The sequence below is a fragment of the Malaclemys terrapin genome, chromosome 13 (genome assembly GCF_027887155.1).
Source record: "Malaclemys terrapin pileata isolate rMalTer1 chromosome 13, rMalTer1.hap1, whole genome shotgun sequence".
Classification (NCBI taxonomy): Eukaryota; Metazoa; Chordata; order Testudines; family Emydidae; genus Malaclemys; species Malaclemys terrapin.
Genome location: NC_071517.1, coordinates 45,560,054 through 45,575,276, shown reverse-complemented (window position 1 = coordinate 45,575,276; position 15,223 = coordinate 45,560,054).

Sequence of the window (15,223 nt, the reverse complement as noted above, 5' to 3'; positions counted from 1 at the left end):
GCACAGGTCCGGGGGGGCAGCCGGGGGGACGGGAGCCGGGGGGCCCAGCACTGACCGCCTGTCTGGTGTTTGGAAGGTGGAAAGTGCTGCATCCCGTTCGAGGGAGTCGTTGCCGTGGCAGCCGGAGGGTTTTGTCATGCTGGTTCTGATCCTGGTGCTGTCCGTCTGCCTGTGCAGGGTCCGGAGACGAGGTGAGCGGGGGCTGCGGGTTAGAGCCGGGGGGGCTGGGAGCCAGGACTCCTGGGTTCTCTCCCCAGCTCTGGGAGGGGAGTGGGGGATGGTGGGTTAGAGCAGGGGGGGCTGGGAGCCAGGACTCCTGGGTTCTCTCCCCGGCTCTGGGAGGGGAGTGGGGGATGGGGGGTTAGAGCGGGGGGGTGGGGGTGGGAGCCAGGACTCCTGGGTTCTCTCCCCGGCTCTGGGAGGGGAGTGGGGGATGGGGGGTTAGAGCGGGGGGGTGGGGGTGGGAGCCAGGACTCCTGGGTTCTCTCCCTGGCTCTGGGAGAGGAGTGGGAGCTGGTGGGTCAGAGCAGGGCAGGCTGGGAGCCCGGACTCCTGGGTTCTCTCCCCGGCTCTGGGAGGGGAGTGGGGGATGGGGGGTTAGAGCGGGGGGGTGGGGGTGGGAGCCAGGACTCCTGGGTTCTCTCCCCGGCTCTGGTAGCGGAGTGGAGACTTACAATATTCTCCTTCTGTTACAGCAAAGAAGCTGGCGGCTTGGAAGGTGGGTAAGAGACAGGAGTGGGGGGCACCGGCTGACCTGTGCTGGGGGTGGGGGAGAGCCCAGGGCTGGGCTAGCAGGGGGCTGCAGGTTGGGAGTGAGGGGCACCGGCAGAGCGGGGGGGGGCAGGGCTGGGCTGGCAAGGGCTGCGGGTCGGGAGTGAGGGGCACCGGCAGGGCCGGGCTGGCAGGGGCTGCGGGTCGGTAGTGAGGGGCACCGGCAGAGCTGGGGTGGGCAGGGCTGGGCTGGCAGGGGCTGCGGGTCGGGAGTGAGGGGCACCGGCAGAGCTGGGGGGGGCAGGGCTGGGCTGGGAGGGGCTGCGGGTCGGGAGTGAGGGGCACCGGCAGGACTGGGGTAGCAGGGGCTGCGGGTCGGGAGTGAGGGGCACCGGCAGGACTGGGCTAGCAGGGGGCTGTGGGTCGGGAGTGAGGGGCACCGGCAGAGCTGGGGGGGGCAGGGCTGGGCTGGCAGGGGCTGCGGGTCAGGAGTGAGGGGCACCGGCAGGGCTGGGCTGGCAGGGGCTGCGGGTCGGGAGTGAGGGGCACCGGCAGGGCTGGGCTGGCAGGGGCTGCGGGTCGGGAGTGAGGGGCACCGGCAGGGCTGGGCTGGCAGGGGCTGCGGGTCGGGAGTGAGGGGCACTGGCAGGGCTGGGCTGGCAGGGGCTGCGGGTCGGGAGTGAGGGGCACCGGCAGGGCTGGGCTGGCAGGGGCTGCGGGTCGGGAGTGAGGGGCACTGGCAGGGCTGGGCTGGCAGGGGCTGCGGGTCGGGAGTGAGGGGCGCTGCTCATTGTTAACCCCTTGCATTGCCCGTTCCCCCCCAGGGCGGCGACGAGCCGGAGGAGTACCCCGACGTGCATTACGCCTCCCTGCAGAATTTGGCCTCAGCCCGGGTTGGGGAGCAGCAGCCGGAGCCCCCTGGCCCCCACAACACGGACTATGCCACCGTGGCCGAAGTGAAGGGGCTGGGGGAGGAGTGTGGGGAAGGGGAGGGCTGTCCGAACGGGGGCGCGGACCCTGGGGAGCTTGTGCAGGACCCCCAGGAAGGGGCGGCCACCAACTGAGCCATATTGGAGGGGGTGGGGCAAGGGGGAGCAGGAGGGAGGTACCCGATAATGGAGGTCGGGGGGAGGTACCTGGTCACCAATAATCATCACACACTGGGAGATAATAGATACCCCAGGACTGGCTCTTATGTGGGTCTGGGCAGCGCCCGGCGCAGGGGGGCCCCACTCTCAGTTGGGGGGGGTCTGTGTCTGTACTGAGGGGCAGGGGAGGGGGCTATGGGGCTGGGATTGGGGTAGGGGAGGGGGGTATGGGGCTGGGATCAGGGTGGATCTGAGGGGCAGGGGAGGGGCTGTGGGTCTGAGATCAGGGTAGGGCTGGGGGGCAGGGGAGGGGGCTATGCGGCTGGGATCAGGGTAGGGCTGGGGGGCAGGGGAGGGGGCTATGGGGCTGGGATCGGGGTGGATCTGGGGGTCAGGGGGTGAGGCTGGCGGGTAGGGGAGGGGCAGGGGAAGGAGTTATGGGGCTGGGATCAGGGTGGAGCTGCGGGGTCAGGGGGTGAGGTTGGGGGTCAGGGGAGGGGCAGGGGAAGGAGTTATGGGGCTGGGATCAGGGTGGAGCTGCGGGGTCAGGGGGTGAGGTTGGGGGGCAGGGGAGGGGCAGGGGAAGGAGTTATGGGGCTGGGATCAGGGTGGAGCTGCGGGGTCAGGGGGTGAGGTTGGGGGGCAGGGGAGGGCAGGGGAAGGAGTTATGGGGCTGGGATCAGGGTGGGGCTGGGGGGTCAGGGGGTGAGGTTGGGGGGCAGGGGAGGGGCAGGGGAAGGAGTTATGGGGCTGGGATCAGGGTGGGGCTGGGGGGCAGGAGAGGGGGCTGGGACGTTGCACTCCATATGAATTTATGCAAATATGCTAATGAGTGTGCCTATGACGTCACTGGAATCTGCGTCACACGAAAGGGCTCTCGTACGGTATCATCGCCAAGGTTGTAACGTGCGGCGTGTGGGCCGCCCACGTGTTCGCAGGTTATGTCTGTGTCCGGAGTTAGGAGAATAAGGTACAAACTTGTATCATGGATATAAACATGTTACATGGGTCCCATTAAGGGGGCTCCACAATTGATGCCCTGTAAATGGCCCTGTTCACTTGCAAACCTCCCGGGTACGTGGGGCCCGGCCCGCAGGAATGGGGGCTGGGGTCTCGCAGGACCCTTCCTGACACCTCTCTGGGGGTGAGATTTACCCCTGTTCACTTTCTTCATATGTTAGGCTCAGACTTGCGTGTTTTGTTTTATTTTGCTTATTTGTTCTGTCTGTTATTACTTGGAACCACTTAAATCCTACTTGTTATACTTCATAAAATCACTTTTGCTTATAAAATAACCCAGAGTAAGTGATTAATCCCTGGGTGGGCAAACAGCTGGGCACATCTCTCCATCAGTGTTGTAGAGGGCGGACAATTCGTGAGTTTACCCTGTGTACACTTTATACAGAGTTGCGATGAAGTGGGTTTATTCATCTCTTTATGCTGCATGTGAGTCTTCCTGTCCTATACTAATACGGGGTGTGCCTCAGTTTCCCTGTGTGCTGCACCAATACTTCGGGGGTGGGAATTGGGGGGGTGAGTTTGCCGAGGCCCTGGGGCAGGTGAGGCTGCTCAGCTGTTTGCACCTGTGTGACCTGAGACCCAGGAGGGGTGCGTGACCAGGTGACACCATTTGCCCGGGAAGGGAGACAAAGAGAAGGAGCAGGAGCAAAGGGGGGTGTGGGAGGTGGGGTGGCTGGAAGCTGTCTGTCTGCGTGGGGGGACTGGAAGAGGGGGAGTCCAGGGCGTCTGGCCCAGGACTCCCCAAGTCGAACTTGGCTGAAAGTCACTGATTTCTGTGCCTACACCATGTTCCTGTCCACTAACAAACCTTCTGTGTCCCCGGCTGGCTGAGAGTCACGTCTGACTGTGGAGTTGGGGGGCAGGAGCCTCTGGCTTCCCCACAACCCCGCCTGGGTGGACTCACTGTGGGAAGCGCATGGTGGGGCAGGGGATGCTGAATGCTCCGGGGTCAGACCCAGAAAGGTCGAAGCCGTGGAAGCTTCTTGCCCTGAAGACAGTCTGCTCCGAGAGAGGAGGCTCCCCAGAGTCCTGCCTGGCTTCGTAGGGAGCAGTTCCAGAGCATCGCCCGGTGACTCCGTAACAACTGGTGCCAGCGGTGGGATAAACTGCACCCCGTGGACGGAGCATCCTGCAGTAAGTGAGTGGGGAGCAGTAGAACGCAGGGGATTAGCAAGAGACGGGCACGCTAGAGGCTCAGAGAGGTGCGGTTCCAGGAGGTGGAGGGGCCTACGGCTTAACCCCGAGAGAGTGGACCCCCGAGAAGGGCTGTCGCACTGAAGCGGTTCCTCCCAGGGCCCGTGGGGAGCTGAGAGCACAGGCCTGAGAGTCCGTGACCCCTTGGGAACAGCGTGGAGACGGCCTATAACCATCTCCTTGAGAAGGACGATGTAGAGCTGGGCAGAGAGAGGGCGGCGCGTTGGACAGCTCCCCAAGGCACAGCGGATTGCCCAGTGGGAAGGGGAGGATCGCGCCAAGGAGCCGGTTCCTGACCCAACTGGGGCCGCGGGAGGGGCTGGGGGCAGCCAGGCAGCCCCAGGACCCACCTACCCGACCAACAGGGGATCTTCACGGCCCAGTTCCCCGTTGGTGGAGCTGAGACGGTTGGAGTTGGAAATGGAGCTGAAACTGAAGCGCTGGAGGACCGTGCAAAGGAACGGGAGGACCGTGCGAAGGAACGGCAGGACCAGGAGAAGGAACGGGAGGACCGTGCGAAGGAACGGCAGGACCAGGAGAAGGAACGGGAGGACCGTGCGAAGGAACGGGAGGACCGTGCGAAGGAACGGCAGGACCAGGAGAAGGAACGGCAGGACCAGGAGAAGGAACGGCAGGACCGTGCGAAGGAACGGGAGGACCGTGCGAAGGAACGGCAGGACCAGGAGAGGCAGAGGCAGCATGAACTGGTGATGGTGGAGCTGAGAAGCAGAGAGACCCCTACCGTGGTGTAGTGCCCCGCTCCACCTGGTTACCTCCTTTAATGCCAATCCGCGTACAGGTTTTGATGGACAGGTCTGGGTTCTTTTGGATCACGCCACCCACTCGGCAGGGTGAATCTTCTTTCTTTTTTTCTATGAAATTATTTGGCGGTGCCTCCACCCCCCTCGCTCCTTCCTGGCAGGGTCACCAGGGCAGCTTGGGTGGAAAATTCTAACCACAGCGTAACCCCCACTTACTTGCCAAATAGTTGGAGACTCCCAAGAAATAACACAACACATAAAAATACAGTCAACACAATAATTCTATGAAACAGGAGACAAATACAACATAACAGGGGGAAACACTATTTTTAGGGTCACCGGTGCCCACACTGAAAATACCCGGGACCTGATGTAGCAAATGTAAGATGAGTGTCCGGTGGTTCGTGTGCTTTGCTGGGGCCTGTGATGACCGATGACCACGATCTGTTCTCTGCTGTGGTTTAGCCGTGTGGCTGGCTGGGTTCAGTGCAGACCAAAGGACCCACACGTGGGAGGAGGTGGTGAATCCCTCCACAGGTTATAAAATCCCCAAACCCTCAGTCCCTGGCTCGAGGACACAGATCAGGGAGTAGGGGGTCCCCAACACAAATTCCCTGACTGACTGACTGACTAACAGATGGTGCACTCACAACTCCATGAATGATCCTCAGGTTGGAAGTCGAGGCTGGACTCCTCGGTCACTGCAGAGGGGCTGCTGTCTGCCGGCCGGGATCCTCCTCGGGCAGGAGTCAGGCGGCGTCGGTCCCAGGATTTCCCTCACCACAAAGGGGTGCAGGGCTCAAGGGGCGGGTTACACAACTACACTAACAGCCAAACGGTCGCCTCCTAGCCCAGCGTCCAGACCCACTCCGCAGGCAGCAGCCCCGGACTAGCAGCCGGAGCAGAGCTGCCCATGTGGGGACTGGTCTCCCCTAGGGAGCTGGAGGCGAACCCAGCCTGGCTGGGGAAGTGTCCCAGCAAACGCTACAAATTGGAATCATCCGTGCGGAAGGAAAACCCAGCTGAGGGATCGGCTGTCTGGACCCTAGAGGCCAGTTCTCGGGGGAACCTGCCTGCAGGCCCGGGACTCCCCCAGCTCCCCACACAGCCGGTCCTGCCCCTGCCCTGGCTGGCTCCAGACTGACTCCAAAATGGCTTCTCCCCTCTGCTGAGCTCCCTGGGAAGGCATCTCACTCCCTGTTGGTTGCCGGGCAGACTCTGAGTTTGCCTTGGCTCCCCGTCCCGGAGCTGCCGGCAGACAGGGTGTCACGGAGTATTGGGGGACTCAGGGCCCTGCACCCCCGGCTTCCTGCAATTCACCATGACTCTCAGCCAGCCAGTAAAGCAGAAGGTTTATTTGGATGACAGGAATACAGTCCAAGACAGGTCTTGCAGGCACAGACAACAGGGCCCCCCTCAGTTAGGTCCAGCTTGGGGTCCCAGGGCATGCCAGCCCACCCCCCTTTGGGGGGTCAGAGCCATCTCTGCCTCCCAGCCATCTCTCCAGCCTCCCTCCAGCCTGCTTCCAGCCCTCTGCTTTCAGCGACCCCTCCCACAGCCTTTGTTCAGTTTCCCGGGCTAAGGAGTCGCCTCCCCTTCAACCCCTTCCTGGGTTCTCATGTTACACACTCAGGTATGCGCCCTCGGGCGCCCTCGGGCAGATCCCATCCTGCAATGCAGACTATCCCAGAACACTCCCCTGTCAGCATTCACAGACCACCGTGAGAACAGGCCCAGTTCGTCACATCTCTCCCCCCTTCGAGACCGAACTGAGTGGGGTCACTTTAGCCAGTGACCCGGGGAAGTTCGAACCTACCCCCGTTCCCATGGATGCCCCCGCATCCCTCCCATTCCTTGGTGAGAATTACACCAGGCCCCTCCAGTTTCACGCCCCCCCTTAGGTCGGGGGTGCTTGATGGCACTCGCAGTTCGCATGTGGGAAGGTTTATGCGGCCTGCGCCCTTTTCCCACCCCCATACCTCTGGGGTTCCAACTGGGCTGTGGTCTTCTCCCAGCGTTCCAGTCTGGAGGTTGGTGATTTGGGCTGTCTTGGTTCAGAGTCCCCCTTTGAACCTTGGCCACCCTCTGGAAAGGCTCCTCTATGCTGGGCAAGGGTCCTAAAGCTGTTTTCCCCTTGTCCCAGGCCTTCCTCCCCCTCTGACAGGGGTCACAGGATCCGCAGTACTGTCGGACAGTAGCAAAGACCCCAGGCCAGTAAAAGCTCCGTAGCAGCCTCTGCTGGGTACGCCAGGTTCCCTGGTGCCCTGAGAGGGGAATGTCATGGGCCCGGCACAGCAGCTGGCGGCGATACTTCTGGGGTACCACCAGCTGCCTCCTGATCCCCCCTGACTCCATTTTCCCTGGGGGAGCCCATTCTCGGTACAGGAACCCCTTCTCCCACAGGAACCTTTTCCGGCCACCTCGTCCCATGGTCTGTACCGCATTGAGGTCGGCCAGGTCCCTTATCTTCCGCAAGGAGGGGTCTCTCTGTAACTCGGCCTGGAACTCAGCAGCTGGGACAGGGATGGCCACCTGCTCTTTCTCGCCCGCTGGGTCCGAAGCTGCAGCCTCCCTGAGCCGCGTCCCTGGGCGTTCCCTCCCCACCAGGTTAGGGTCCTGCGCCTCAGGCAAGGCACCCCCCCCAAGGCCAGGGCGCAGTGCCCCTCGCCGGCTCTGACCGCGGGTCACAACTAAGGCGGTCTGGGGGCTGCTGGGCCAGTCCTCTAGGTGCCCCCCCATCAACACCTCAGTGGGCAAATGGTGGTGCACTCCCACGTCCTTGGGGCCCTCCTTGGCCCCCCATTTCAGGTGTACCCTCGCTATGGGAACCTTGAATGGGGTCCCGCCCACCCCGGTCAGGGTCAGGAAGGTGTTGGGCACCACCCGATCTGGGGCCACCACCTCGGGCCGGGCCAGTGTCACCTCTGCGCCCGTGTCCCAGTAACCATAAACTTCCTTCCCATCCACCTCCAGGGGAACAAGGCACTCGCTCCGCAGGGACAGCCCCGCGCCAACCCTGTAAACGGAGAACTTTGAATCCGGAATATCTGGCCCCCCAGAGAAGCTAGCCTGGGGCTCTCCTCCCTCCTTAGCAGGTGGTACCCTGCCAGCCCCCCTTCCCTGGGAATGCTGCCTCTCGCCGGGCTGGGTCTCTACCCAGTCAACCCTCTGTGGGTTCGGCCTGCTCAGTCTGTCCCTGAGCCTGGGGCACTGGGCCCGTATGTGGCCCTTTTGGCCACAGTGGTAGCAGCCCATGTCCCATGGGTCCCCTTGAGTGGGTCGGATGGTCCTGATGCCGGATGTTCCCCTCTGATGGGGTTTTTCTGTATTTTCCCACGGGGAGGTCCCATGGTGACTCTCTCTCTGCGTTGTGGTGGGATTGCTCCTTTGGGACTCCTCCCTTTTATCTCCTGACCGGCTCTTTACGAACTCATCGGCCAGCCGGCCTGCCTGTCGCGGGTTCTCTGGCTTTCTGTCCACCAACCACAGCCTCAGGTCAGATGGGCACCGCTCATACAGTTGCTCCAGTACCAGCAGTTTGACCAGGTCCTCCTTCGTCTGGGCCCCATCAGCCCACTTGCTGGCGTATCCTTCCATGCGGGCGGCTAGTTGTAGATATGAGATCTCAGGGGTTTTATCCTGACTCCGGAACCTTTCCCGGTACATCTCAGGAGTCAGCCCAAACTCTCGTAGCAGGGCCTTTTTGAATAGTTCGTAGTCCCCTTTCTCTGCCTCTTCCAGTTGGCGGTACAATGCCACGGCTTTGGGGTCCAGTAAGGGGGTAAGGACCCGGAGTCTGTCCGCAGGATCAACCCGGTGCAGCTCGCAGGCCATCTCAAAGGCCTCCAGGAAGTCATCCATGTCCTCCCCCTCCTTGTATGGGGCCATGATGCACTTATCAAAGCTCCGTGCAGTCCTGGGTCCCCCCTCACTCACCGCAGCCGGGGGTTCGCTGCCCTTCAATCTCGCCAGTTCCAGTTCATGCTGACGCTGTCTCTCATTCTCCTCCCGTTCATGCTGTCTCTGTCTCTCTTCACGCTGATGCTGTCTCTCTTTCTCCTCCCGTTCATGCTGACGCTGTCTCTCTTCATGCTGTCTCTGTTGTTCACGATCCTCCAGCTCCCTCAGTTTTAGCTCTTTCTCCCATTCCAGCCAATTCCGCTCCCCGGATGCCGAACGTCGCCGGGAGGATCCTCTGCTGGCCGGCGGGCTTCGCCGGGGGGACCCCCTGCTGGCCGGGGGGGTCACGGCGCCTTCGGTATTTGCTGGGCTCCTCCCCACCCTTCCCCTAGGCATAGGAAGGAGGGGTCTCGGGAAGCCCTCAGCAGCCGGCTGACCACTTCCAGCTGGGACAGACACTGGTGCCTGCGCTGCATTTGCCAGGCTGCTTCCCTGAGGCACAGGGATCAGTTCATTCGCGCGATCTTCCGCCTCCAGCTGGGCAATGAGCTGTTCTTTGGTGAGCCTCCCAATGCGCAGCCGCCTCTGCTTGCACAGCTCCACCAGGTCGCTCTTAAGCCGCTTGGCATACATCTTCCTGCTGGCCACTCACCGGCCTCGAGGTCACCGCCTCTCTGCCAGGGTCGAGCTGCAGACTCCTCCGCCCCTGGGACCACTCGCTGCGATCCCCCCGGGGGACCCTGTTTCTGCAAAAGTCCTTCTCGCTGGTCACACACTCCCAGGGGTAATAACCGTCTCTCTCCCACTCTTCAGCCGGCCTGGTCCCCGTCAATCCCCCTTCGTTTTACTGCTCCCCAGTCACTTACCGCAGGAAGCGCCGTCCATGGGGTGCAGTAGATCCCACCGCTGCCACCAGTTGTCACGGAGTATTGGGGGACTCAGGGCCCTGCACCCCCGGCTTCCTGCGATTCACCATGACTCTCAGCCAGCCAGTAAAGCAGAAGGTTTATTTGGATGACAGGAATACAGTCCAAGACAGGTCTTGCAGGCACAGACAACAGGGCCCCCCTCAGTTAGGTCCAGCTTGGGGTCCCAGGGCATGCCAGCCCACCCCCCTTTGGGGGGTCAGAGCCATCTCTGCCTCCCAGCCATCTCTCCAGCCTCCCTCCAGCCTGCTTCCAGCCCTCTGCTTTCAGCGACCCCTCCCACAGCCTTTGTTCAGTTTCCCGGGCTAAGGAGTCGCCTCCCCTTCAACCCCTTCCTGGGTTCTCATGTTACACACTCAGGTATGCGCCCTCGGGCAGATCCCATCCTGCAATGCAGACCATCCTAGTCACACTCCCCTGTCAGCATTCACAGACCACAGTGAGAACAGGCCCAGTTTGTCACACTCTCACCCCCTGGGGCTTTCACCCCGCCCCCTCCTGCCCTCGCCCCCTGGGGCTCTCACCCCACCCCCTCCTGCCCCCTGCTTCCCCCTCCTGCCCTCACCCCCTGCTGCTCTCACCCCGCCCCCTCCTGCCCCCTGCTTCCCCCTCCTGCCCTCACCCCCTGGGGCTCTCACCCCGCCCCCTGCTACCCCCTCCTGCCCTCACCCCCTGGGGCTCTCACCCCACCCCCTCCTGCCCCCTGCTTCCCTCACCCCTTCCTGCCCCCTGCTACCCCCTCCTGCCCTCACCCCCTGGGGCTCTCACCCCACCCCCTCCTGCCCCCTGCTTCCCCCTCCTGCCCTCACCCCCTGCTGCTCTCACCCCGCCCCCCTCCTGCCCCCTGCTTCCCCCTCCTGCCCTCGCCCCCTGGGGCTCTCACCCCGCCCCCTCCTGCCCCCTGCTACCCCCTCCTGCCCTCACCCCCTGGGGCTCTCACCCCGCCCCCTCCTGCCCCCTGCTTCCCCCTCCTGCCCTCGCCCCCTGGGGCTCTCACCCCGCCCCCTCCTGCCCTCACCCCCTGCTGCTCTCACCCCGCCCCCTCCTGCCCTCACCCCCTGGGGCTCTCACCCCGCCCCCTCCTGCCCCCTGCTTCCCCCTCCTGCCCTCACCCCCTGCTGCTCTCACCCCGCCCCCTCCTGCCCCCTGCTACCCCCTCCTGCCCCCTCCTGCCCTCACCCCCTGCTGCTCTCACCCCGCCCCCTCCTGCCCTCACCCCCTGGGGCTCTCACCCCGCCCCCTGCTACCCCCTCCTGCCGTCACCCCCTCCTGCCCCCTGCTACCTCCTCCTGCCCTCACCCCCTGCTGCTCTCACCCCACCCCCTCCTGCCCCCTGCTACCTCCTGCCCTCACCCCCTCCTGCCCTCACCCCGCCCCCTCCTGCCCCCTCCTGCCCCCGCCCCCTCTGCTCTCACCCCGCCCCCTCCTGCCCCCTCCTGCCCTCACCCCCTGGGGCTCTCACCCCACCCCCTCCTGCCCCCTGCTACCTCCTCCTGCCCCCTGCTACCCCCTCCTGCCCTCTGCAGCACAGCCCCTAGCGCCGCCCTGGGGCTATGGGGAGCCCTGACTGCCCGGGGAGAGCCCCCTGCTGCCCCGCCCCACCCCCTGCAGCACAGCCCCTAGCGCTGCCCTGGGGCCATGGGGAGCCCTGACTGCCCGGGGAGAGCCCCCTGCTGCCCCGCCCCACCCCCTGCAGCACAGCCCCTAGCGCCGCCCTGGGGCCATGGGGAGCCCTGACTGCCCGGGGAGAGCCCCCTGCTGCCCCCGCCCCTGTGACAAACTGGGCCTGTTCTCACTGTGGTCTGTGAATGCTGACAGGGGAGTGTGGCTCGGATAGTCTGCATTGGGGGATGGGAGTTTCCCCAGGCGCATACCTGAGTGTGTAACATGAGAACCCAGGAAGGGGTTGGAGGCCAGGTGACACCTTGGCCCGGGAAACTGAACGAAGGCGGTGGGAGGGGTCGCTGAAGAGAGAGGGCTGGAAGCGAGCTGGAGAGATGGCTGGGAGGCAGAGATGGCTCTGACCCCCCAAAGGGGGGTGGGCTGGGATGCCCTGGGACCCCAAGCTGGACTTAACTGAGGGGGATCCTATTGTCTGTGCCTGCAAGACCTATCTAGGACTGTCATCCAAATAAACCTTCTGCTTTACTGGCTGGCTGAGAGTCATGGTGAATCGCAGGGAGCCGGGGGTGTTGTACTTAAAGTCCTGCACAGGATCTTTTCAGGGGGAATAAGGCAAACGCCACATTTATTAGTAATACATGTATTCATTAACACTGTATTATATGCATATAATATATTACACTCTCACACACACACACACACACACACACACACAAACACACTCCGTCTTGTTGTTACCAATTAGTTGCTCCCCTTAACTTCACTGGCCAGGTGAGTTAGATGGGGGAGGGGGTGGAGCCGGGCTTCTGCCGATCCGGATCGATGCTCCCATGTTGACAAGACGAGACCCGGGGTCCTCTGCAAGACACCTCACTTTTATAGCAGCTTCCCTCTTATGCAAATCTAGACCAGATTCAAACTCTGTGTCTGTGTCCATTGGTCCTTTGTGCTGCTTTCTTTTGAGTGTTGTCCCAATGCTGCAAAGAGGGTGTTTCCAAAAGAAGGTGCTTGCTTCTAACCCCCGAGGCCGTCGGTATGTCTGCTTGTCTTTAATGAGCCCACTTGACACGTTTTATTGTCCTTGGGTCTGGCTCCCAGCCCCTCTCCAACAGTTGAGGCTGTCTGGAGGTGCTGCCTTCCATGCCTTGCTCATCCACACCTCATTCATTCAACAGGGCAATTGATCAAGAGTGTGGGGGGGGAGAGCTCTTGTTCTACTGCTAGCAAAAAGAAATTTTTCTTCTATCTTATTCTATCCTTAGGGGCTATAATATTCTACCAAGGGCAATGCAAAGTTTCTAAATGAGGCTTTGATACAAAGTTCCATGAAAACAGAGGTCACATGTAGGTAGACCCACCATAAGGTTATATGAAGAGGCACAATGTAAAGACATATGAAAATTATCAGAGATTGATCTACAGGGGTGCAGGGCCCTGAGTCCCCCAATACTCCATGACAGCCCCGCTCCCTGCAGTACAGCCCCTAGCGCCGCCCTGGGGCCATGGGGAGCCCTGACTGCACGTGCAGAGCCGCCTGCTGCCCCCGCCCCCCACCCCCTGCAGCCCAGCCCCTAGCGCCACCCTGGGGCCATGGGGAGCCCTGACTGCCCGGGGACAGCGCCCCCTGCTGCCCCCGCCCCACTCCCTGCAGTACAGCCCCTAGCGCCGCCCTGGGGCCATGGAGAGCCCTGACTGCCCGGGCAGAGCCCCCTGCTGCCCCCCACCCCGCTCCCTGCAGTACAGCCCCTAGCGCCGCCCTGGGGCCATGGGGAGCCCTGACTGCCCGGGGAGAGCCCCCTGCTGCCCCCCCGCCCCCTGCAGCACTGCCCCTAGCTCCGCCCTGGGGCCATGGGGAGCCCTGACTGCCCGGGGAGAGCCCCCTGCTGCCCCCCACCCGCTCCCTGCAGTACAGCCCCTAGCGCCGCCCTGGGGCCATGGGGAGCCCTGACTGCCCGGGGAGAGCCCCCTGCTGCCCCCCACCCGCTCCCTGCAGTACAGCCCCTAGCGCCACCCTGGGGCCATGGGGAGCCCTGACTGCGCGGGGAGAGCCCCCTGCTGCCCCCCGCCCCACCCCCTGCAGTACAGCCCCTAGCGCCGCCCTGGGGCCATGGGGAGCCCTGACTGCCCGGGGAGAGCCCCCTGCTGCCCCCGCCCCCCGCCCCCTGCAGTACAGCCCCTAGCGCCGCCCTGGGGCCATGGGGAGCCCTGACTGCCCGGGGAGAGCCCCCTGCTGCCCCCGCCCCCCGCCCCCTGCAGCCCAGCCCCTAGCGCCACCCTGGGGCCATGGGGAGCCCTGACTGCCCGGGGAGAGCCCGGGGCGGATTCACTCTCGCACAGACCAGGCCGGGCCCGGGGCTCGAACACGTGGTCCTTGTCCTGCAGCCTCCTCATTTCCCCGCCCAGGGCTGCTCCATTGGCCACGCCACTCCAGCTGGGCAGCCAATGGGAGGCGCTGCCATGTGTTAGCGTCACTAGTTGCCGGGCAGAGTCAGCCCAGGCTGCACGAGGGAGCGAGGAAAACGGGCGGGGCGGTGGCGCGAGGCGTCAATGGCCACTGAGAGCGCGAGAGGGGAGGGGCCAAGTGTCACCTGAGGGAGGGGTTGGGGGAGGGGCCAACTGTCACCCTGCTTGGGCTGTCCAGCTCCGAGCACTTCTCCCTCCTAGGGGACGGAGCAAGGGCCGGGGGTCAGGCTGCAGGGCTCGCCCGGCCCCTGCAATGGCCCCATGGCCGTCCGGGGGCAGCGCTGCCCCCCAGGGCAGATCCCAGCAGAGCAAAGGGCCTGGGGCGCTCCAGCCCCTTCCCTAGGGCCTGGGGCCCAAACCCCTTTGTGCTGGGGGCGCGGGAGGACGTGTGTCTGGGGGGTTGGTCGGGTGGGTCTCAGGGGAAGGTTCGGGGCTGGCAGAAGTTGTGAGGCCCAACCCCACAAACGGCCCTGTCCCGGCTCCCCCGGTTTGGTGCCTTGGCCCAGCCTTGGCTCTGGGTCTGGGTTTGTGAGTGTCCGTCAGCGAGTCCCCCTGGGCTGGGCACCTCCGAGAGACGTGTACCCCAAAGGGAGCGATGCCCCCCAGCGTGGGCAGGGACTCAGGCAGCCAGTCAAAGCAGGTGGGGGTTTTTAGGTGATTGGCTCACGGCATAGGAAGCCTCTGCAAAGAGGAAACAGCCATTCCCCCCGCCCCCAGCAAACAGTGCAGCATATAGGGGAAACTGAGGCACGCACAGTATTCATACAAAATATTACAAAAAATTCCCACTCCATCCCACCCTCTACCTCCCATCCCATCCTGATGGGCGCAGTGTGAACATCCAGCGCGTTAGACGGAGCAGGGGAGGTGGTGCCATTGGGGGAGGCCAGATTTGGCCAGGGGACACGGACCAACGCTACATACTAAAGGCACAGACCAGACCCCATGGGGAGGGATTCTGGTCACTAACACCAGAGCGGAGCTGGCACTGCAGGAGGGTAAAGGCCCCGTGTCCCATTGCCCACCTCCCTCAGCCAGCCCCTCCTCTGCCCTGGGGCTGCATCAGAGCTGGAGCCCCCTGGAGAGTAATGGCCCCACGTCCCAGTCTCCCATGGATGGTCCCCCTGAACCCTGCCTGTGGCCTGGTCTACACTTAATGCTTATCCCCGCAGAGCTCTGTTGGTTAGGGGTGACACCCCCACTCCCCCAGCACAGAGCTCTGGGGGTCAGGGGTGTGACCCCACACCCCAGCACAAAGCTGTGTTGCCAAGCCCCCGTCAGGGTTCCCTCCCCACTCTGAACTCTGGGGTACAGATGTGGGGACTCGCATGAAAGACCCCCTAAGCTTATATTCTACCAGCTTAGGTTAAAAACTTCCCCAAGGCACAAATTCCTTCCCTTGTCCTTGGACGGTATTGCTGCCACCACCAAGTGATTTACACAAAAATTCAGGGAAGGGTCACTTGGAGCCCTAATCCCCCCAAATATCCCCCCAAGTCCCTTCACCCCCTTTCCTGGGGGGGCTTGAGAATAATAT